The following is a 22,836-nucleotide window of genomic DNA, read 5'->3' as shown; positions in this document are numbered from 1 at the left end:
TTCACTCAGAATGGTGCGTCTAACAATAATCCCAAATATTATGTGAATTCTATTTTCTGTCAGCATTATTCACTAATGCATGACTTGCCTAGTATTTTCCTATGCTATGTTCCCAGCCGAACTCCTAATATTGACATGACATGACGATTAAATGTTCACTCTCAGCCGAGTAGCGTGAATCTCCCGAAATGTCAGTATTGAGAATCTGCATGAAAATACTCACACGGGCTGCATCGTCCTCTGACAAAGAGGTTTTCGTGTCGACGCACTTCTAGTTGAAAGTTAGCGCAATCAAACGCGTTTAAATTCCTTACGGAAAATCTGGACTGTTCATATCAGTCTCAAAAAATAATCACGACCACACGATTCGGACGCACGGTTTAACAAGCCTAGCCTACTCCTAGCAGAACTAGGCGGTCATCATGGTGACCGGCGGGACTACTAATGCCCTTGTCGAACGGATTCCACCTAGTACACCCGCAGCGCTTCGAATGATTAACCCTAATGTGGGTGATCGCGCTGTTGGAAAAACAAGTTCAAACGAGTTAAGACCGGCAAAAACGGTCTCAAAATCCATTGCACCCGTCCAACTCAGCCAGCCTAGTTGGAAGGCCTAGATCGCATCTCGAACAATCGAAGAAGTACTGATGTATTCATTGGCGGCCCAACTCCTCCCTTGGTCGATCGACCTACCCGTGGCAAGTCCATAATACATCAAGTCGTTCGATCGAACTATGATGGACGTGGCCATTTCAAAACCCTAATTTGTACTTGCGGCAGTATGTTATTGTCGCAAACCGATCATGACCACCCATCTTCGCCAGCCGAATTGAGTGGCTTAGATATAATTTTAGACGATCAAAGAGGCGCCAACATGGTCGCCGGCGGCTTACCTTTGTCTCTAGCTGATCGAAGTACATGTGGTGATCCAGAAGCACGTCGAACCGCTCTCCCAAAGTAGGGAGATCGCGCGCTTATAAAACCCTAAATTGAATAAGAAGTGTTACATAACTGCCGAAAATCGATCACGACAGTCCAACTTCGCCAGCCTGGTCGGACGACCTAGATCTAATTTCAGAAGGCCAACAAGATGCTTGCACATTCATCAACAACCCATCTGTGCGTGTACCTAATCAGCCTGTCCAAATCAGTGGCAAATGACATGAATCGTTTGGTCTAATGTTAGGGTGGCCGCACGGCTTCAAACCCTAAAATACGATCAACGACAGCGTATAACTGCCGCAAATCATCTCGTTCGTCCAACTTTGCTAGCATGGTCGGACGGTATAGATCGGATTTTAGATGACCAACAGGGTGACGCCATGATCACCGGCCACACTCCTTCATAGGGAGCGATCGACCAATCGATAACTCACCCATAAGGTCTTCAAACGATCACTTAAAGGTGGCCGGTCGTGCTACTTCTTTTAAGACGTTCAATCTGTGAATAATTCGATCGAGCTCTAAAACAACGATGCTTCTATCACATCGACTATTTTCAGCTGCTTGTTTTAAAATAATGCTTCATACACATCGATTATAAACAGTGCTTCATAAACATTGATTTCACAAATAACTTTATTATTTAACCTAAAAGCACTATGTGCTGATTTTAGCGGCAAGTCTCATGACATGACCCATTGACTCGAGACATCAAACATGTCACAAACTGGGGGATGCTCACTGGGGTATTGGTCTGGTGGTTTACAGCGTGCGGTGTGCAACACGCCCATTACGAGAAAGTGTCAGGAAAGACGGACGGTTAACAATAATGAGAGTAGTGGTTGAACGTGTGATCAGTCTTCTTTCGTAACGGAAACAAGATGATCACCACCTTCCGCACAAACCCACTTCTCCACTACTTCCTCCACTTCCTATGAGATCAGGATGCGCTCAATGACTTGTTTAAATAGGTTTTCAATATAAATTCGAAAAGTAGACATAACACAAGTGTTATCAACACAAGTAACCAGAAACCATTTTCTGATACAAGTCATAAACAACCACACCTTCATAATTCAACATTCTGATCTCAAACACCTTCTTCGCTTCCCTCCCTAAGATTAACCCTTCTCCTTCACCTTGAGACTTAATTGAATCTGGAACGGCCATTTCTTGGCTTAGGTCAGAGTCTTACAGATTGATCTCTCGAACTCAAAAGTACTCATGTGCAGTACATTTGTTTAGGATTTGAATTTGTTTCTCATCAACACACCCAAATTTACCAAAAACAGCTGAATCAGTTTTTACCCCAAAACAAGAGGGTTTCATATTTAATTGAGATGTCTCTGCATCTCCAATAGAAGCCTTCAAAAGACATACATTAATGATGTTTCATGAAAAAGATACTTATGGGAACAAATTTTTGGAAAACCGAATTAGGTTTTCAAATTCAAAATTATAGAAAAATTTTGGAAAATCCTTTTTCATACTGGTAAACATTTATGAAAATATTTAACAAAACCTTCGGTAACATAGGAAAATTATGGGTGAGGTGTTAATAATACAATTTCAAGCTATGTTTAAGGTGATTGTTGTTTGGAAGCGCCTCTCTTCACCTGATATTACATCTTGGAAATTGGTGGTTGAAATATAAAACACAAAGTCCACATATTTTTACCTATAACGCAAAACAAAATCATATTTGATAGGAATGCAAGATCTAACATAAACAATTACATAGAAAAATCTCTTTTAGTACAAATAAATCTTTGCTAGAAAATACTCCCTCCAATTCTAAAAAATAAATAGCACTTTTTTTATATTTTAACATAAAAATAGGTCAAATTAAAAAAACGACAAATATTTCTTTTCAAAAAATAGAGGGCCTAACAAAGACCCACGGAAAACTGTGGAGTGCGAGTCTAAGTAACAGTATGATATTGTGCGTTTGGGTTATAGCCATAGGGACTATGTTAGTGTGCGCTTGGATGACAACGGTTAGACCCACATTTTTGTATTTGTAGCTCAGTAGCTGCATAGACCATGTGAAGTTTTTTTTCTTCTTTTTTTCGAAATAAATAATCTCACAACACGTTCGAAGAATTATGTATTCTATGACCCTTCTGCTACTTCATGTGGGTCTACATTATCTATACCCACTACCTCTCCTTTTATTCCGATTTTTTTTCCAGCTCACCATCATTTGATGACATACTCAACAATGCCCCCATCTTCTTGGAAAATCAATCACACCACCCCATTTTGCGTATTTGCAGTATTGGACCCACTTCAACATTCCCAATGCCTAGATTCAATTTCTGGAGTATATTCTGCTGGCGACCTAGTAAAATGAATGCAGCCCAAATAGGGGTGAGATTGATCAGATGATGCACCAATTCGACAGTGCTACGTAGCCCGGGGGTTTTTACATCACATAGATACACCCCTATGTGGAATTTTCATCTACGGTTGATCTCCTCCCATCCTACCCCACCTGGAAAAACAGTGGCATGTTTAAAGATTGGACCAACCAAAAGATGCCACATAGTGGTGTACTTATGTCGGGTAAAAAAACCTGGAGACCATCTATCATTTTCGACACCAACTGGTCCAATTCCAAGCTCGAGTCTGATGTACTCGAATAACTCTAAGAAGTTACGGCTACATAAAACCTAACCAAAACCGTGAATAGAAATCAGAACCGCCAGTTTGTAACCGAATCCGACCCAATGATATAATTTATGGTTTAAGTTCTGGAAAACCAACGGAATTCAATTTCGATTCAGTCATTTCCCAAATTGTATCGAATCGGACTGTTTGTATCGAAATTTATATAATTATCATACCCGTTGATTTTTTTAGGTTAATAATTCCATTTGATCAGCATTAACTCTTCCTCCTTTTTTTTTTCTTTTCTTCTTTACATGATCAAGTTCATAAAAGAATCTCCTTCTTCGAGCCCACGGGTCCACCACTCTCTATTACTACCTACTTAAGCCTAAAACTATCATTACCTTTATAGTTTTCTTCTTCCTCTTCTTCTCTATCAACTGTATGCACCATCAAAACTACATCAGTAGAACCTTAGAAGAAATTATTGGATATCGTTGACTGGATAGGTAGATTTTATCATATTATTTCTTTATTCTTCTTTGATTATATGATGTTACGTGTTCGGTTGATACAACATTAAAAATTAGGGTTTTATAAAATTAAAAATATTTGGGAATTATTCAAATTTAGGTTTGGTTAGATTCATTTACATATTATTATCATCTGGGTTAAAGTTAATTTCTTTAACTTTTTTCCATACATTGTTTCATTTTGGTCTCAACTTGCATTAGGTATGTCAAGACTGTAAACTTGAATGCAATAGATATGGAAGAAGGATAATTTCGAAAAATTTATGACATTAATTAATTAGATTCATGATATAATTACAACTGAACTGGTTAACACTATTCTTTTGCATGTTGCGTTTAATTTTTGCTTACTTGGTGTTCCATTTATTTATTTTCTTTATTTTATTACTGAAGGTGTTTTTATGATGTTGGTAAACAAAATGGTCGAAAGGCAATAAGTGATGTGAAGCTGATAAGCGTGGAAGAATATTGGAGAACAACGAAAGGGTACTAGTTGGCTAGATGCAAGGAGGAACCATAACTATGCATGTTATTGTTCAACACTCAATGATAGACAAGAAAAATGATAACTTCATGGAGCCCTATGAAGCCTTAATATGCTTTGTGTATCTGCGTGCGGACAGTTGATAATCCTATGACTATGAGTGCCTTGATTCTTGCAAACACTAGACTAGTTTGTTTAACAAAAATTTATCACTTCAAAAGTTTTAGCCTTTAAGTGAATCGGCAAATCCGGATAAACCCACTTTGCATCGAACAAGAGGTTTTCAAATTATATGATGACTAACTCATCCAAATTTTGATCTTCTTGTTTTACTACTATGGATAACTACATGGCAACAATTTTCATCAAAAAATATGCAATGGCTGCTCATGTCACAGCCTCTGGACTCTTAGATGTTCATTGAAAGCAATTACAAAATATCAGTTAGTTTAAATTTCCTCTTTAGTGTGCTTGGATATAATAATAATAGAAGAACATAGGAAATCCTTATTCTGATTGGCTTTCAACCAAATTTGGTCAAAATAACTTTCGCGGATACCATATTCTGTATATCCTCCTAAGCCCAAACATCTAGTTTAAGTGTAGGCATCAAGTCCAAGTTTAGGGATACTCTTGAATTTATGTAACTTAGCTAATGTACCCCTTGAGGAGCATTGGATCTTTGAGGAGGTGCCCCCTCAAGCCTATAAATATGTAACCTTAAGAAGTCTCAAAGATAAAGATCCCACCTTGATCTCCTCAAGGTCCCAACTTGAAGATTATCTTAATAAAGTGCAAGCTCTTTCTCCTCTTTACTTATGTTTGAACTTAGTAGTGAGTTTATCTATACTTATACTTGGTATGGTTATTATAATTTTTTAGCAACTACATTATAACGCCGACTAAGAGGATATTTTAACTCAACCTCATGCAATCGGGAAAAGAATTCTTGTTAGTCACGTTTTAATTCGATTTCCTTTAATATTATCTAAAGTTCATTAAGTTTTCACGCTCATTCATTACTTCGCAAAATTTACTTTCATTTCAGTGAGTTTTTTTATATAACCTAAGTTCTTTTATTGTTAAGCATGCATTTTACTTATATAAGATCATGTCAAGAGAAGTTGTTTTGTGAGTTCTCTATTTGAGGAACACATGTGTGAAAACTCACCGAATGATCACATCCGACGGTATAGAAAGATGATACATGACGTTTGAAAAACAAGTGACGAAAATCAAAATGGATGAGTTTTTGTGTGTGAAAACTGTTTCTGTTGGTTTTGGTAAATTTGGGTGTGTGGATGAGAAACGAATCTAAACCCTAAACAATGCACTGCACGGGAGTACTTTTGATTCGAGAGATCAATCTGTACAATCCTGGCCTAAACCAAGAAATGGCTGTTCCAGGCTTGCTTCGGTCACAAAGTGAAGGAGAAGGGTTGGTCTTAGGGAGGGAAGCGAAGAGAGTGTTGAGACCAGAATGGTTAATTCTGAAGATGTGGCTTGTTTTATGACTTGTATCAGAAAGTGGAACTGGCTTGTAGAGTGAAAAGCTATCAGTTCTTGGTGATTTCCGGATACTATGTTGTTGCCGACCAAAAACTTGTTTTTTTGGTGGAAATAGGTGAAGCCTATTTACACAAGTCATATTGAAACGTACCCTGGTCTCGTAGGAAGTGGAAACGATTGAGTGGTGGAAGAATGGAGTAACGTGTAACCGTCAGACATTATGCTTCCATGACGAAGGAGGTGAATCCGTTTACACCGCTACTTCTCACCATCACTAATTTTCCCGCTTCATGACACTTACTTGTAACGGGCGCATTGCACGCCGCACGCTGTAAACCTCTAGACCAATACCCTGATGAGTATCCCCCAGTTTGTGACATGTTTGATGTCTCGAGTGTTTTCGTGGAAAACATGTAGCACTTTGCTACGTGTGGCAAGTCAAAGTCAGGGGACTTGCCACAGGAAAATAGCAGGTGATGTTATTATGCTCGTTTTGGATGGTCGCCTAAAACTTGCCACAGGCCTGTCAGTTCGGTAGCGAACTTGGACGACCGGGATTACATCTCGTGGGGAAGGGTAGCCGTTGATTATGGATACTTTCTGTTGGCGCCTGATAATGGTACAGTGGCACCAGTGGTACTGCGGCATGGCATAGTTCGCGCATGCCAGTGGCACAATGGTGCAAGTGGCGCCTGGCGTAGCCATGGCCACTGGATTTAGGCGGCTGGTCGCCTAAAACTTGCCACAAGTCGGTCAGTTCGGTAGCGAACTTGGATGGCTGAGATTGCATCTCATGAGGAAGGGTAGCCGTTGATTATGGCTACCTTATGTTGGCGTCTGATAATGGCATATCGGTGCCTTTAGTGCATGCCAGTGGCACTGCGGCATGGCTGGCATAGTTCATGCATGCCAATGGCACGGTGGAATGGCTGGCATAGTTTGTGCATGCCAGCGACACTGTGGTGTAAATAGCGCCTGGCATAGTCGTGGCCACTAAATTTTTGGCACATTGGTGTTAGAATCAAATGTGGTGTGGCAACATCAGTTTCAGTGGCCACATCGATCCCAATATTCTATGGAACATTGTTTGGCTCGGTTCGCGTAGCAACTTTGCCTAAATTAGGGTTTGGCATGTCGAAACCCTAATTAACGCATATGGCACGCGACATGTGGCTGTGGCACAACGGAGTTTCATGTAAACGGTGCCAGAGGCATGCCAAAAGAACCATAGTCAGGCCGTTATGTGAAAATGTCCACATGAATCAATATTTCCACGAGTGGCATGTTGTGATGTCTTTATTAGGGTTTTCACGGCTCGTGGCATGTTGTGGGCCCGAAGTGGCATGGTTTGTGCCACGACTAGAAATTAGGGTTTCATCCACCACCACTAGAGCATGGACGTGCTTCTGGTTAGGATATCCAAATTGAAGTCCATTATGAAGCTGGTCACGCACGGAGAGTGGTTTAGCAGGTTTGGCATGCTGTCGCGGTAAGTGGCGCGTTTGGCATGTGCACTTGGCATGCCTGTTTGGCGTGTGCGATTTGCATTCTCGTTTTGGCATGTTTGGCGCGGTTTTGGGAAGCTAACTTGGTATGGAGACCTCTTGACACAATTTCCACCTCTTTTAAAGTTGTGGCAGGTTTAGAGTAACCTGATTGGTCAATGAAAGTAGGGGCGGCCAAGCACGGGCGTGGCTACCCTTTTGGCGCGTGTGGTAGGTTTAATGTGACCTGATTGGTCGATAGAAAATAGGGCCGGCAAGCTACAACTCATTGGGAGTGTGTTTTAAAGTGACCTGATTGGTCGGCAAAGTAATAAGGGCCGGTTGGGTAGCATGGGGCGTGGCCAAGTGGCGTCGGCTAGCCTATGGCATGGCCACGCCTCCCTTTTTGTTGCTCCTACTCTGTGGCTCTATTTATTCTTTGCTTTATGACTGAGTATTCTATGCAAGGATCTTAATCTTTATACTTGGAAATTTGCGCTACTCTGTTATGAGTGAACACAAACCCGTTATCCCATACCAATGTTAAGAGTTATGCTGGGGAACTGAACACGGGAAAAGTACTCAGGGAGTCTTATATTAATAATTAATATAGGCAAGGCGCCGAAATTTACAAAGCATCTGGGATTGTTGCTACATGCGCCAGTCTGGATAAATTTCATGTAAACATATTGAACGGCTCAATAAGTGTGCCAGCGGAGAGGTTGACACTCATGGCTCCGCTTCCTTACAGAGTGACGTCACATCAGATGCAAGGTTTTACAACGCTAAAAACCACCATCAACAATGAGGTACTCAACAAGTTAGAAGAAATAGGTAGACTATCAGGAAAATGGACAATATGTATCAAAACTCCAAGGCAAGTGATGTCGGACGGATCGATAACAAGTAAAAAACTCGTGAAACTAGAGGTAACATTAAGATACATGCAGAAGATGACAAAACACACAAATGATAAGGGAGGAGCCACAAAAAATTCATGAAAAATCAGGCTAAAAGTAGAAGAATAGTTAGATACTCAGAATTAGCAACCAGATATTTATTAATATACCTTGGATAAGTTCTTATTTTATTTTCCTAATGAATGGTTGAGATAACCATTTTATTGAAAAATTCAGATTTAAATGATTTTATTATTGTGATTATCAGTTTTTATATTTTTTATTTGCATTGTGACTGAGAAGTTCTATAATGCCTTCAGAAGTAGAAATATAACACGATGCACTCTAAATGGTAACGTGTAAAAGGATATGTCAGACCAAAGAAATACAACAAGTACATGGTTGATGGTTATATGTTCTCACCTAAGTCTTTTTATACAAGATGACGGTGTTTGCATAAAAGAAACAACCACAGGTAGAACAATCAATAAGGATAAAAACCTCGTTGATGGTGTAACCAAGTACTATGGTATGGTTTACCGAAACTTAATTATACATATTTTTCAAAGGTGGTGTTTGTTACGACTGGGTGAAGGTGGAAAAAAGAATCATGGCGTAAAATTGTTCTAATTCTAACTTCGTATTTATTAAGTTGAATATGTTCAGGAGTTCATAGAGTTACTTTGATGAACCCCCGATACTCGACTTTAAGGCTAACTTCTCAAGTATTTTATTTCAACATATTTGAATGATCCTGATTGGTTTTTTGTAATTCACTCAATGAACCATACAAGTAAATGGATTATTGAAACCGGAAATCAAAGAATGTAGGTTACCCTAGAAAATAAACCCCAATATAAATCTTTGTTGCACCACACCATAATTAACAACTGTTGGTTGTGTTGTAACTTGAATTTTATGATCCTATTAAGCTTTTTACTGGGTTTAATCTGGTACTAATTGTGTTTGTATCTTATACTTTATTTTGTTATTGGTCTGTAAATTTGTAAGTTTTGACTGATGATGCATGTGTTTATAATATTTCTTAATGCTCCTTACTGTTAGTCATGTGCAGATTAAATGTTTAGTGACCATGTGTATGGTTTTATCATCGCTTACTTCATATTTTTATTTGTAATATGATAGAACAACCAGAGAGAATCATTTCTCGAGGTACGTCATGGCAGTAGGATGTACACAACTCTTCATCAAAATTTAAAATTTTAATGAATATCGACATTGAGGATTGCAAGCCTGTGGGAGCTTTTGCTTCTACTTTATCTGCTACGATGGGAGAGCTCATATTCATATCGTACACTTACTGGAAAAACGTGTTGAATAATTTTAAAGATAATGTTTGGACAAGTTTGATGTTGTTTTTATTATTTTTGCATTGTTCACATATGCTTGTTCTTTATTATATGTTACCTTAGTCATGTTTATTGACATAAATCTCTATCCAGGGTGGGGGTGTGGGGGTGGTAACATGAATTGGATGTGAACCCAAAGCATTACCGTGTTGCTTCTACTTTATCTACTACGATGGGAGAGCTCATATTCATATCGTACACTTACTGGAAAAACGTGTTGAATAATTTTAAAGATAATGTTTGGACAAGTTTGATGTTGTTTTTATTATTTTTGCATTGTTCACATATGCTTGTTCTTTATTATATGTTACCTTAGTCATGTTTATTGACATAAATCTCTATCCGGGGTGTGGTGTGGGGGTGGGAACATGAATTGGATGTGAACCCAAAGCATTACCGTGTTGTTATTGAACCAGGATTATGACTTACATAATAAGTATAATAAAATCAATTGTTGGAAGAAACCTACGAAGATCCGCAATATCTAAGGGGGTTTCTGAAGTGGTTGAATCAACTCAACTGGAGAGGTTTGCAGAACAATTATTTTCTTGTGAGCATATTATAAGTTAAATAACATAGTTTGGAGCAAAATAAGTTTGTGCTTGATAATCTCCCAAAAAAAAACTCAACATTGTTTTCCCCGAAACAAAAAAAAAAAGTGGAAATTACAGGAGATAATGATATAATCAGTAAATAGGTAAAAAAGAAAAAAAAATGATCGTTTGGATATTCAAAATTATAGAATTAATATTATCGAGTTGTTGGTGACTTTTATTTTGAAAGATTTGACATGTAAACTCAAATTAATTTAAAGAATTTAACACGAATAAACACCTATAACCTTGATCTACACATGAAAATACCATGAACCTTGAATTTGTGCTCATTCAGAACACGCTTCAAAAAAAAAAAACCTAGAGGATAAGAAAGCCTTGCTAGTTTGAGGCCTAGCCAAATTATTTGACGCCTACTACTAAACGACAAAATTGGACATTTTGAAGTAATTTCAAAAACCTCTTATCCACATATTTTTGTTAATGGATATTTTTCCCATGAATAATTAGTGTTAATTAATTGTATTAGTTAATTGATTAATGAAATTATAGTTAGTTTTAGATAATTAGTTTGTGTGTTTGTTATCATCTAATCGCCACATCAATTTATTGAGTTTTATGAAAAAAACTTAATGACTCATACATCAAGTTTTTTAAGCATTAAGACCCGTGTTTAATTGATTTTTTCCATAATCCACGTTTACTTCCATTTTTCTGAAATCTAATCAGAGTCGGTGGATATGTCAATGAACATCAACCAATTCTGGGCGAAGCTCATCATTTCGATGAACATTGAAGAGAATCGGTGGATATCTCAATGGATATCAACCGACCATAAAAGAACTCAAAAATGGTGATTTTGTACCCCCAAATGCATCCATAATCGGTGGATATGGTCCTGCCATGTACAGACTGTAAAAGACTAAAATTCAAGAGTTTTTTGTGAACTTTTTTTTTTGTTGCTATAATCGGTTTATATAGATGCATGTATCCGCCGATAGTAAATTTGGGCTTTTCTTCGGCTGTTTTGCTCATAACTACTTAGTCCGATGTCGGACTTGTATCTTCATGCTTTATAACATAGATATAAATTTTTTTGGGTTAGTGTAAAAATGCAAATATGGTTAATGAATCGGTTGATATGGATATTAACGTATACCAATTGTTGTTTATGAAACCAAAAAAATTCTTAATCCAAGTGATTTTGCATTTTCCGCCTATAAATATGGTAAGAAAGGAGTAGGTTTTAATATTTTTATTAAAGATCGTTAATAGAAATGATTTAGGTTTTTGTATTTGTTTTTAAGTAAGAAGAATTATTAAGGTTATTGTAGAGGGTAGCTAGTTTAGTGTTTCCGTACACTTTGGACACCTCATATCTCCTTCTCTAGGTTGGGGATATGAAATGATAGGCTTCAAAAGGTAAAGAAGGGTATGCGGGATATTAGAAAAATACTTCCTCCAATTTTGGAAAAGATATATTCTCATCTTTTCCATTTTAACCCTAAAATATGCCAAAATGAAAAAGTGATAATATTTGGATGTGAGTGTTTAACTGATGCTTCAGACGGACTTCAAAGTTCTAATCATCTACACGGTCCCTGTAGCGGTTTTGAATAAGTGTTTTAGAACCCGGACCGGACCGGACGGTTTAACCAGTAGAAGAAAAATGGTTGGGTCACTTTTGACTCGTTAATTTTGTTTAAAAACCCAATGAGCTAGGTGAACCGTCTGGTCTAACCGGTGAACCATTCGACTCACCTTGTTTTTTACCCGATAGTTTTCAATCAAAGTTTTTTTTCTTCTTTTTTAATCGTTAATCTTCTCTCTGTGAGAAGTTCAGACAGTTTGGGCATTTTTCAATTTTCAAATCATGAACTAAAAATTAAATTTTTCCCACAGATAATTAACGTTTTTGCTTGTTTTCTAAGCACCTATGGAGATACTCCTATAAGAAAATCAATGATATAAAAGGATCAAAGATCAAGAGATTCAAACTCTTCTGAAAGTGGAAACTAAAAGAATAAAGAGAAATCGAAAACCGTTGCTGTGGATTTATTTCAATTTCGAAGGTATATAAGTTTATACCATTTGATTTCAATTTCTTTTGTTGATCTTTTTTTTTATAATTTTCACTAAACCATTTGCCCTAATTTACTCTAGGAACAGCAGAAATGCGAAACATTTTATTCCAACTTTGGTCCCTATTTACTTAGTGCAGAAGAATTTTAAAATGTTATTATAATTCATGTACAATTACTCATTTGTTGTGTGAACATGGCTTACAGGGGTGACCCACCATTTGCCGGAACATTCTGACAGACACTAAATTTACTTCTCTGTTAAGTATTAACCTCCTAAACTGGATAAACATTAACAGCTTAATAGTTAAGTAAGTCTCACATTGTAAACACCTGTATTGTTTGTTTAAATACCGACTTAATATTCTTGGCTATATGTATATAGCTGAGTGGCCTCCCCACTTTCTCATGTATGAAAACTAGAGAAAGAATAGAAACTTAATACTAAAAGGGAGTCCATCTCCCATATTCTCCCATCTCTCATTTTTATCTTTCCATATGTTTTGTTCTCGTAGTATATAATTTGAGTTCCAATTATGAATTGAGAATATCACAACACGTTATCAGCACGAAATCTCTCTCGGACAGATGCTCAGATACATATGGAACGATGTGCTATCCGCTCAAATCTACAAACGAAGAGAACGGAGAGATGATAGCATAACGAAGACAGACAGACACTTCTTCTCTCTATTTAATTTATTTTCTTCATTATTGATATATAGCCTTGTCTAATTTTGTACTCACTTGATTGTTATTGTGGTGAGTGTAGGTCCTATAGGACACCATGCGTGGGTTGGATGTTCCACAAAATCCTATTTGTACCATGAGTTAGTCGATAAAAGAAGAAATCAAGGCTAATTTGTTTTCTTTCCTAATTAAGATATCAGCCAAGAGTTGATATTTGTGGGTAAGTTAATTAATTAGGGAATTTTTATATCAACGGTGAGTTCATATAATCATAGTGGATAATTACTTATCTCGTTGTTTCTTTCTCTATTTTTGGTACTAAGAGTTTTAATATGATTAGAGCGAAGAATTCTTGCATTCCAGAGGGACAACACAAATTCAAATTTTTTCCGCTAAATGATCTCCAGAAATGAAAAAATTTCCACCTGAAGTTGGAATGTTGTGCGATAAGATATGGATATTGGATGGTGCTCGATTAGCTAATCGGTTCCAGATGTGACCCGGTACAAAGTGTTAGCCGGATTTTATCGGTGGTCCCTGAAGTGACCTGTGACTAATATTGAGGCAGTTTTTTGCCACAAAGATTGTATCCATGTGCACACTTGGAAATTAATATTTCGTCAACTCCGAAGGCGACGAAAATGGAGATTTGTTGTTTCTTTTAGTACCATATATGTTTATGTTTCCTTTATTTTTCTGTTTACTTTATTTACTTGTTCTGTAAACAAAGGATTCCCGAAGCAATCCATGAGATGTTGCCGACTCCAGAAGCAGTCCAACACATAATATGTGGTTTCCTGTAGTAATCCATATTAGGCTCCAGAAGTGGTCTAAGGGTTCCAGGAATAAGCTATAAAATTTCGGGTTCCCGAAGTAGCACATGGTTACCAAACGTTTCTGTTATGGATTTATTATTTTTCTCTCGTCTACCTGTAGGTCCTGTACTAACATATATGGATTCCTGAAGTAATTTATCCATATTTAATAGACAATGGATATATTTGTCTCAAATACAAGCAACGACAAATACAAATTTTCAAACCATTTTCGTAATCTTTTAGAGGTTTTAGGAAATGTGAAATGTCATTTCGGGTTCGAATAATATGATAGACGACTCCAGAAGAGCGTATATCATTTTATCTGGTGGTGTAGTATTTGCCTTATATTCTATCAGGTTCCGGAAGAATCTGTTGAGTTTTAAAAATATTTGGTATTTCCACCTTGAAATGAAAAATGAGCATTTTTATGGGGTATTTTGTTACTTCATTTGTTTTTGTGCCAGAAGCACATTTAGGGAAGCTTGAGGCTCTCTCTTTTATGGGGTGTGCCATATGAAAATTCTATCAGTAGAATCTCATAGTGTCATTAACCAGAAGTTTAATGACCTTGATTTTTCATGCTTAGGCATGGTCGATATGGACATCAAAAGTTCTACCAAGATGAGTAGACGATTCAAAATGCTCATGGAAATCCTTTACAGAACCCGAAGCTTCCATTATATGGGGATGTAAATAGTGTTGTTGGTCCCTGAGACAATTAGTTGTTAAATTAAAGTAATATTAACATTATGGTAACCCGTTGCTGAATCACCAACATTAATCCCTAGAAAGGATTCAAGGTGGCATATGCAGGACTTATTCACCCTGCAGCGCAGACAATTATTTCAATACTTTATCGTATTGATAGACGCATCTAATAGATGGTCTCTTTTTATATTAACACGTGATGTTAGATTTTGCCAAACTGTTTGTGCAAATCTTGTGGTTGCGTATCCATTTTTGGACTTTCCAGTTAAGTCCATTTATTTTGGTGGTAAATTTATAGGCTTTTGATGCTTTGCCTTAAGTTGGTATTATATCGAGCATATAAATAACACATGTGCATGCTCAACATGGTCTGGTTGAGTTCTTTGTAAAGCATTTTTAGTTGATTGCTCGACCAACTATTTACCATCAATATTGTTTGGAAGCAACCTTATATTTCGTGTTTTGTCTATAACGTCACCTAATTATATATGTTGGTTTTAGTTTATAAGACATTTAAAACCCTGAGCTGGTAATTTCTTACTTAAGATGAGACTGTAATCCCGCCGTTAGGGGGAGGAAGTAAGGCGTCAAAAAGGAACGACGTGAAATATCTCATCTCTTGTCGAGCCTGCAACTGTTTTTGGGTAGTCTTTGTGTAGATAAATTAAAACCCAAAAACTATCATGAGTAGAATTGCCTTTGAAAATCAGGCAATTATGGAACCAGAAGTTTCCAAGAATGAGATGGTAATATTTCTTCCATGATCAGGAAAGCTAAAATTCCACCAGAAGTTGGCATGACAACGCGCCACCAGAAGTTGGCGTGAGTAAGGTTGACAACCTTTAAGGTTCTCCCATTTTAATCAGGGGGAAAAATGTAACCATAAGAAGTTGGTGAGAATTATGTTGTTAACCTAAAAAGGTTTTTCCCGCCTAAACCATGGGGAGAAAGACTGCCACCTGGAGATGCCACGTATTATGTCGACAAATGTAAGGGGTTTCCTTTCAAGTCATGGATATGACAGGCATCACCTAAAGGTTGCAGTAGGAGACGTCGACAATCAAATAGATTATCTGATTAAGCTTTATCATGATCAAAGAAAGTTCGGCTGCCACTAGAATTGGTGTGAAACATCTCATTTGTTTTCTCACACCAAGATATTGGATGTAATTGAGGTGTTGGAGATTACTCATGATTAAAACAAATAACTGCAGTAGCTCTGGAAAAATATTGTTTGTCACTTGCTTGAGGATGCAGACACGAGAAGTTGTCACAACAGGTTAAATGATGCATCTCGCAATGAACAAGTCGTGTGTTAAAACACGCTTGAGGCCTGAATAACTGCCTCATATATGCCTCTTAAAAAGAGATCCCAATCACTTTTCTAATATGTAATGCTCTTAAAGAGAGACTACAGATAGTGCTCGTGGAGACTATCGGAATATGATCCACACTCTGTAAGTATATACCTCATTAAAGATGAGGAGATGATAATGCCCCTGAAGTGGCGCTGGTACCAGTCTGTGAAACTTTTGTTGAGTATGCATGCATTAGAGAAATGTGTGGGATCTATACAGTTGTCGATTATCTATTTACAATGATGGTTATGTACCACTCTGCAGAGGAACATCGACATCGTGATTGGTAGGCATATAATATATTCCCCTCAAAATAAGATAGAGTATGGAATCTCTCCAAAAAGCGCAAAAGATCGGATCCGACTCACATCGTAAAATTATGAGGCCTGAATGTTACAGGTTGGTGTTTGATATAAAGTGCAGGGAGAGTAGTATTATTGCTTTAAGTGCGATTGAGGGTTTTTCCTGCTGAACCCCCAGGATTGGTTTTGTAATACTAAAATATTCTCCCAATGTTGATGCACTTTGGCGTGGTAGTCTCTGAAGGACTCATATTGCATCTTTTTAAACTAGTTTTTGGTGATTGTATTTGAATCCATGAAGGATTCTAGTTTTAACTCTGGCATCCTCCTGACCTTATGAATTACGTCAGTCTTGAAATTAAGTCATAATCACCATTTTGAAGAGGAGAATTTTGTGAACAATCCTTGTATGTGTTTTAAGTTCTTAGCATAAGGTTAAAATCCGGATGAACTGATGTGATCATTTTCGGCTTCTTAAAAGCCTTTAATTGCGATAAAATCCACGCTTGAACTAGACTATGAGATCTCGTCGAAATTGAAATATTTCTCGACCAGAAGTTCGAGAATATGCCAGCACAAACTAGAATATCTAATTTTTGATACTGGTAATACTTATTGTGCTACTAAAAAGTGGAAAGTGATCGATCTATCTGATACGTACATAGAAATAATACTTTATGGTCCAGAGATACCATGTACGAATATAATGCATGCATTATCTTGTTTCGTTGTAACTTTTGTTTTGCAGGTTGCACTTTCAAAGGCTGAAATTGATTCTACGGTGTTTATGAGTTTACAAAATGCCTTTCATTGTTATGCCTGAAGTTAAAGCGGAAAACAGAATTTGGTGTGCAATGGTGGAGGATTTAAATGCGAGGTGTACATTGCTAGTGGTGCACCCGGCGCAAGGCCTGCAGTCAATCCTCCATAGACTGCGAATGGTTCTAAGCAGTTTTCTGAAAGCCATATAATATTTGCACCACCAACCACTTTAAGAAATCATGCTTCAGGGGGAGTAAACTCGTAGAATCATAGGCTGGATTTAAACGCGCTGTACTCTTTTTCCTTCACTAAGGTTTTGTCCCGATGGGTTTTCCTTGTCAAGGTTTTAACGAGGCAACATATGCATGTCCAGCACCATTATCAGGCGACGTCCGTTGTACTCTTTTTCTTTGGTCTGGTTTTGTCCTATGTGGTTTTTCAGATGAGGTTTTTAACGAGACAACATTAGCATCGACGTCGGCATTATTATGAACTTTGGGCACCCAGGTTTTGTCCCAGGTGGTTTTCCTGGTGTGGGGCGTTCAGGTTTTGTCCCAACTGGTTTCCTGGCGCAGTTTTGTCAAAGAAAATATTTTGTGGCGGCGACCACCCTCATTCTAAGTTCAGGTTTTATCCCAAGTGGTTTTAATGAGGCAGGCATTTAGGTTTTGTCCCGAGTGGTTTTCCTAATGCAATTTTGACGGATGTGGTATTTCATGACGGTAATCAACCTCATTAAGAGCTCAGGCTTTGTCCCAAGTGGTTTTCCTGAAGCAGTTTCAACAACGGGAGAAAATTCGTGACGACCATCATCACCTTAAAGCTCCAAGAGTTGTACTCTTTTTCCTTCGACCAGTTTTTATCTCAGTCGAATTTTTCTGGCAAGGTTTTAACGAGGCAACGAATTTGCTCGGATTTTGTCCCATCGGGTTTTACCAGCAAAGCTTTAACAAGGCAGTATTTTTAGAAATGGTGGTCCAAGGGGGAGTGTTGTGTGAACATGGCTTACAGGGGTGACCCACCATTTGCCGGAACATTCTGACAGACACTAGATTTACTTCTCTGTTAAGTATTAACCGCCTAAACTGGATAAGCATTAACAGCTTAATAATTAAGTAAGTCTCACATTGTAAACACCTGTATTGTTTGTTTAAATACCGACTTAATACTCTTGGCTATATGTATATAGCTGAGTGGCCTCCCCACTTTCTCATGTATGAAAACTAGAGAAAGAACAGAAACTTAATACTAAAAGGGAGTCCAGCTCCCATATTCTCCCATCTCTCATTTCTATCTTTCCATACGTTTTGTTCTCGTAGTATATAATTTGAGTTCCAATTATGAATTGAGAATATTACAACATCATCATTTAATTTTTAAGTGAATTCAATTTTTTATCTTGTATTTACATTTGCTTTTTCTACCGTTAATACCGATATCGACTTTGCTTATCTCACACTTTTGATTGTAGTTGTTTCATTAAACAATTTGAACTACATACACTTGATTTTCATTGTAGGAGATTATTATGATGTAATATATTATTATGTCTTGCATTTGCATTTATTTTTGATATTATGTATTATTTGGAAGTCGAAGATAACCCGGATTGGAATAAGTTTGATGAACAAGTTCTCATGATAAATGATTTGGAGAATGATTTTGTTAGCTTTTTATAGGATTGACCCACTAACCCCCGCTGAACTACTGGTTGAACCAATTAATCCTAATCCAGTGATTTTACTGAGTCGGTGTCCGGTCCAGTTAAGTGAAAACTACAGTCAGACGCAGTTTACAAAAAAAAATTACTGTGAAACCCACGGGGGTAATTCTTCACGTGCGTGCCCATTATCTGTTAGAAAATTTCTCAAAAACCTAAGATTTCTAAAATTCCATTTCTCGCTCCAAACTACTGAAATCAACAACAAAAAAAAATGGTTGATTATAACCAATTTATCGTTTCAAATTCCGTTTCTTTCCTACTTTGGATTTCATTTGTGTTTTTCTGGTTTTTCGATTCTCGTCTTGTAAGCTCTTGTTATATACCTTTTTGGTTTTTATTTTAGGGGTTTTACTGATTATGGTTATAGTCCGCAAGTTGAAACACCAAAGGTGTCACTATCCATGCATAAAAACTCCAACAAAACAAATTGTTCACAAAAATCCCATTTAACATAAACTGTCTATATTACCCTTCTAGTTTAAATCGCCCTAACAAAAACAAAAATCAACCCACTTTTAATTTTTATTATATTATCAACAAAAACAACAACAACCCACCATCATCAACTAGCAACACCACCGACCACCATCCGTCGCCGGCGGACCACCGCGTCGCCACCACCGTCGTCGCCCACCACCGCCATTATCGGTCGTCGCCTGCCACCACCACCACCGCCGACCACCGTCGTCGCCACCACTGTTGCCGACCACCGCCACCACCACCGTTGTCGCAACCACCGCCACCAGCGGCCACCACCACCAACCAGCAACCAACACCTCCGACCACCACCACCAACCAGCACCGCCGACCAGCACCGCTACCACCGTCGTTGCCACCACAGACACCACCAACCAGCACACATACCAACGCCACCACCCGCCACCACCCACCACCACCAAATATCCATAAAACCATCACCACCTCCGCCTACAAAAAATCCAACCACCACTAGCCGCCACCAACGCCAACCAACACCGATGTCAACAAAACCACCACCGCCATTACCACCCTAGTAGTACCATAACCACCAATACCATCACCTTCGTGACTAAAAATTGATGAAACTAAAACTGGTTTCATAAAATAAAAAAAACTGTTTGGTTTCATTAGAAAAACAATCCATCTCTGTATCGTTAAAAGAATTTGATGAAACCAAAACTGGTTTCATCAAAAAAGTGTTTGATTTCGTCAAAAACAATCCATCTCTATATTACTAAAAAAAATAATTGATGGAATTAAAACTGGTTTCATCAAAAAACTATTTTTGATTTCATCTATGTTTAGTTTCGTCAATAAAAACTCAAAAAATATTGATCAAATGCAGATGAAACCAATACTTGTTTCAATAAAACACTATTTATTACCAACAACGTTGGTTTCACCGAAAAATTTCAAAAAAAATTAAGGCAAGATTAGATGAAACCAAAACCGGTTTCGCCAAATTTAGATGAAACCGAAATTGGTTTCATCATAAATGTACTCTTGAGTGTTTCATAATCGATGAAAGCTGGTCGAACTAGGGCAGTACTCTCCAATCCCTAAAAGGTCTTGCACACTTGCAACTATGTTTATGCACCACCCCCATCGCCGCCACAACCACCATTACCATTACCGCGCCACCACCATCATCGGCCACCACCATCTCCACTGCGCCACCGCCATTACTGCTGCCGTAAATACCAACCAGACGCCACCAAAACAGAAAATAACTATATTACTAGTGGTTTCGTTGATAAAAACTTGAAAATAAGATGAAACCAAAACTGATTTCATAGAAAATGAAAAAAATCAGATGAAACCAAAATTGGTTTCAACAAAAAAATGTCACTAACAAAATTTAGTTTCGTCAATACAATCTTTCTTGGTGTAGCAAATGCAGTGTCTGTTACGTAAAAGTAATTTAATTGTCCAAAAAAAAAACTGATATGATTCACTAAGTAACAAGAAATACTTGTCAAATGCATGATTGTTATGGTACTATCATATCGAGATTACAAAACATATTGTATGGTAATGATTTAGCTATAAGAACTCATGCTCCTATTTAACAGAAAAAAAAGAAGTCAATAACTCATTTTTTGCAAATTCTGATTGCAGACGACTAACTTCTGGTGAAAGAATTTTTTCCATGCTGAAATCCAAAGATTTCCAAAATTCATAGAACCCAGCACCTGCAAAGTAATACTATTACAACACCAAAGAACTGAGCAAAGGTACAACCGAAAATGAATGTGCAAAATACAAGAAAAGGCATGTTAACAACTCTCTCATTCTCTCTCTTAAGGATGTTTTGTAGTTTCAATACATAAATATGGAATCACAACACCAGTCAACAACTTAAACAGGAACATAAATGACAATGTAAATTTCATCGCTCATCGCTATATGCATATTAGCAATTCATATGTTGGTGTTATGTAAAACAGGAACAGAAATTGCAACACCACTACCGCCACAAAACCCGCACTAGCACTACCGCCAGTAGAACCACAAACCAGCAAATTTCTTTTGCCGACAAAAAATGAAAAAGAAAAAACTAGACCAAGATTGATTCCCATTTTCCTTGCAAACACTCTTTACGCATGATCATCAAATGTAATGCCACATGTTTCGAGTTAACAAAGTACGCATTAGATTCAAATACAAACAACATCATACAGCTTCCTCGATTATAAATTCAGAATTAATAGTATACACAGATATAACCCAAATTAGAAGAACCACTAGTATGTATCAATTTTATAAGGACCTACCAAAACATTAGTTACCTCACCAATGGAAACACAATTTGACATATGTTACCAAATCAATGGTAGAAGTATGACAAAGAAGGGTCGTCGCTCTATAACACTGGATTTTCTTTTCATTTTCATGAATGAAAACCCTAATTTCAAATCAAACCAACTTGAAAACAACAATTTCATACATTATTCAAAGATAAAGAATCATTACTTACCAGATTTTTTTCAATTGAGATTTCCCAAATTCAAAGATACCGGCACAAAATACCAGCACCTGCAAATCAAGACTATTACAACATCGGATTTTCAATTGAGATACAGATTTAAGAGATTAAACAAAAATCAATCAAAAACCCTAGAAAATCTTCTGCTAAATTTTTCGTCGCCACCACAAAAACGATTTTTTATAGAAAAAACCAGACCACCGCAATTACCTCTTGTTAATCCACCGCAACTTTCCCATTTGGTTTTACAGATCCGAGTTATTTTAACTCATCACCCGTCTTCAAAAACTATCTCTAATAAAACTTAACAATGACCGAAATGTAATGGATTTGGTTAATTAAGATTTAATAACTTGAATCATTAGGGCTTACTCTTGAATTTAAGAGATTTGTCAGCATATTAATCGAGAAGGTGATGTTGCTGGTGGTGAAGGTGGAGGAGGAGGCGATGGAGGAGATGGTGTTGATGTCAGATCTGAACATCGTAACCGGTTGGTGGCAGCAAATGTGTTGTTGTTGGTGGTGGATATGAAGGAGGAGGAAGAGGATGAGGTGCTGGTATCGGATCTGGAAGTGGTGGTGGTTTGATGGTAGTGCGGCGGTAGGAGGTGGTGGTGGTTTTAGGGGAAAGAGGAAAATGAAATGAAGTCACCAAAGGAGAAAAAAAATTATGCACATATATACAGTAAATGACAGGTTTTGAAATACATAAAGTAATGAAAACTAAATTTAATAATTTTAAATGGAAACTGAGTTTTTGTGTCACTTTTTAATCAAATTGTTTTCATTTATTAAAAATAATAAAAACCACCAATTTGATCATCTTAATTGTACCACCAAAAAATAATATGACTGGATTTTTTGTACCACCAATTTGGTCATCTTGATTTTTTAAAGCTTATAATGTTATGGTTATATAATTACAATTTCAGTTTCACACCAAGAGATTCTTTAGTTATACCAAAAATTCTTTCAGTTAGATAAAAGTGATGGTGATTTTTTTTTTTTGGGAAATGGTTTTTATTTGTCCATCAATTTGGCTAT

The 22,836-nt window shown here is 37.3% G+C and overlaps 1 long non-coding RNA gene across 5 annotated transcripts; it reads right to left on the bottom strand.

Annotated features, from left to right (window-relative positions):
* Positions 1–19,254: 19,254 nt before the first annotated feature.
* LOC113350013 lies at positions 19,255–22,488 on the bottom strand. 5 transcript variants are annotated; one of them, XR_003360557.1, is made up of 3 exons: positions 21,784–22,488; positions 20,934–20,998; positions 19,255–20,491 (listed from the first exon to the last, which is right to left on the bottom strand). It is a non-coding gene; the product is annotated as an uncharacterized LOC113350013 (long non-coding RNA). The 5 variants fall into 5 exon arrangements; XR_003360553.1 differs by lacking the exon at positions 20,934–20,998 and having other exon boundaries at positions 19,255–20,494; positions 21,784–21,842; positions 22,003–22,485; XR_003360556.1 differs by lacking the exon at positions 20,934–20,998 and having other exon boundaries at positions 21,784–21,842; positions 22,003–22,485.
* Positions 22,489–22,836: the final 348 nt, after the last annotated feature.

Source organism: Papaver somniferum, chromosome 2 (assembly GCF_003573695.1).
Source record: "Papaver somniferum cultivar HN1 chromosome 2, ASM357369v1, whole genome shotgun sequence".
Taxonomy (NCBI): domain Eukaryota; kingdom Viridiplantae; phylum Streptophyta; class Magnoliopsida; order Ranunculales; family Papaveraceae; genus Papaver; species Papaver somniferum.
Note: the sequence above shows the minus strand (reverse complement) of the source record. Positions and strands in the feature narration are given on the sequence as shown.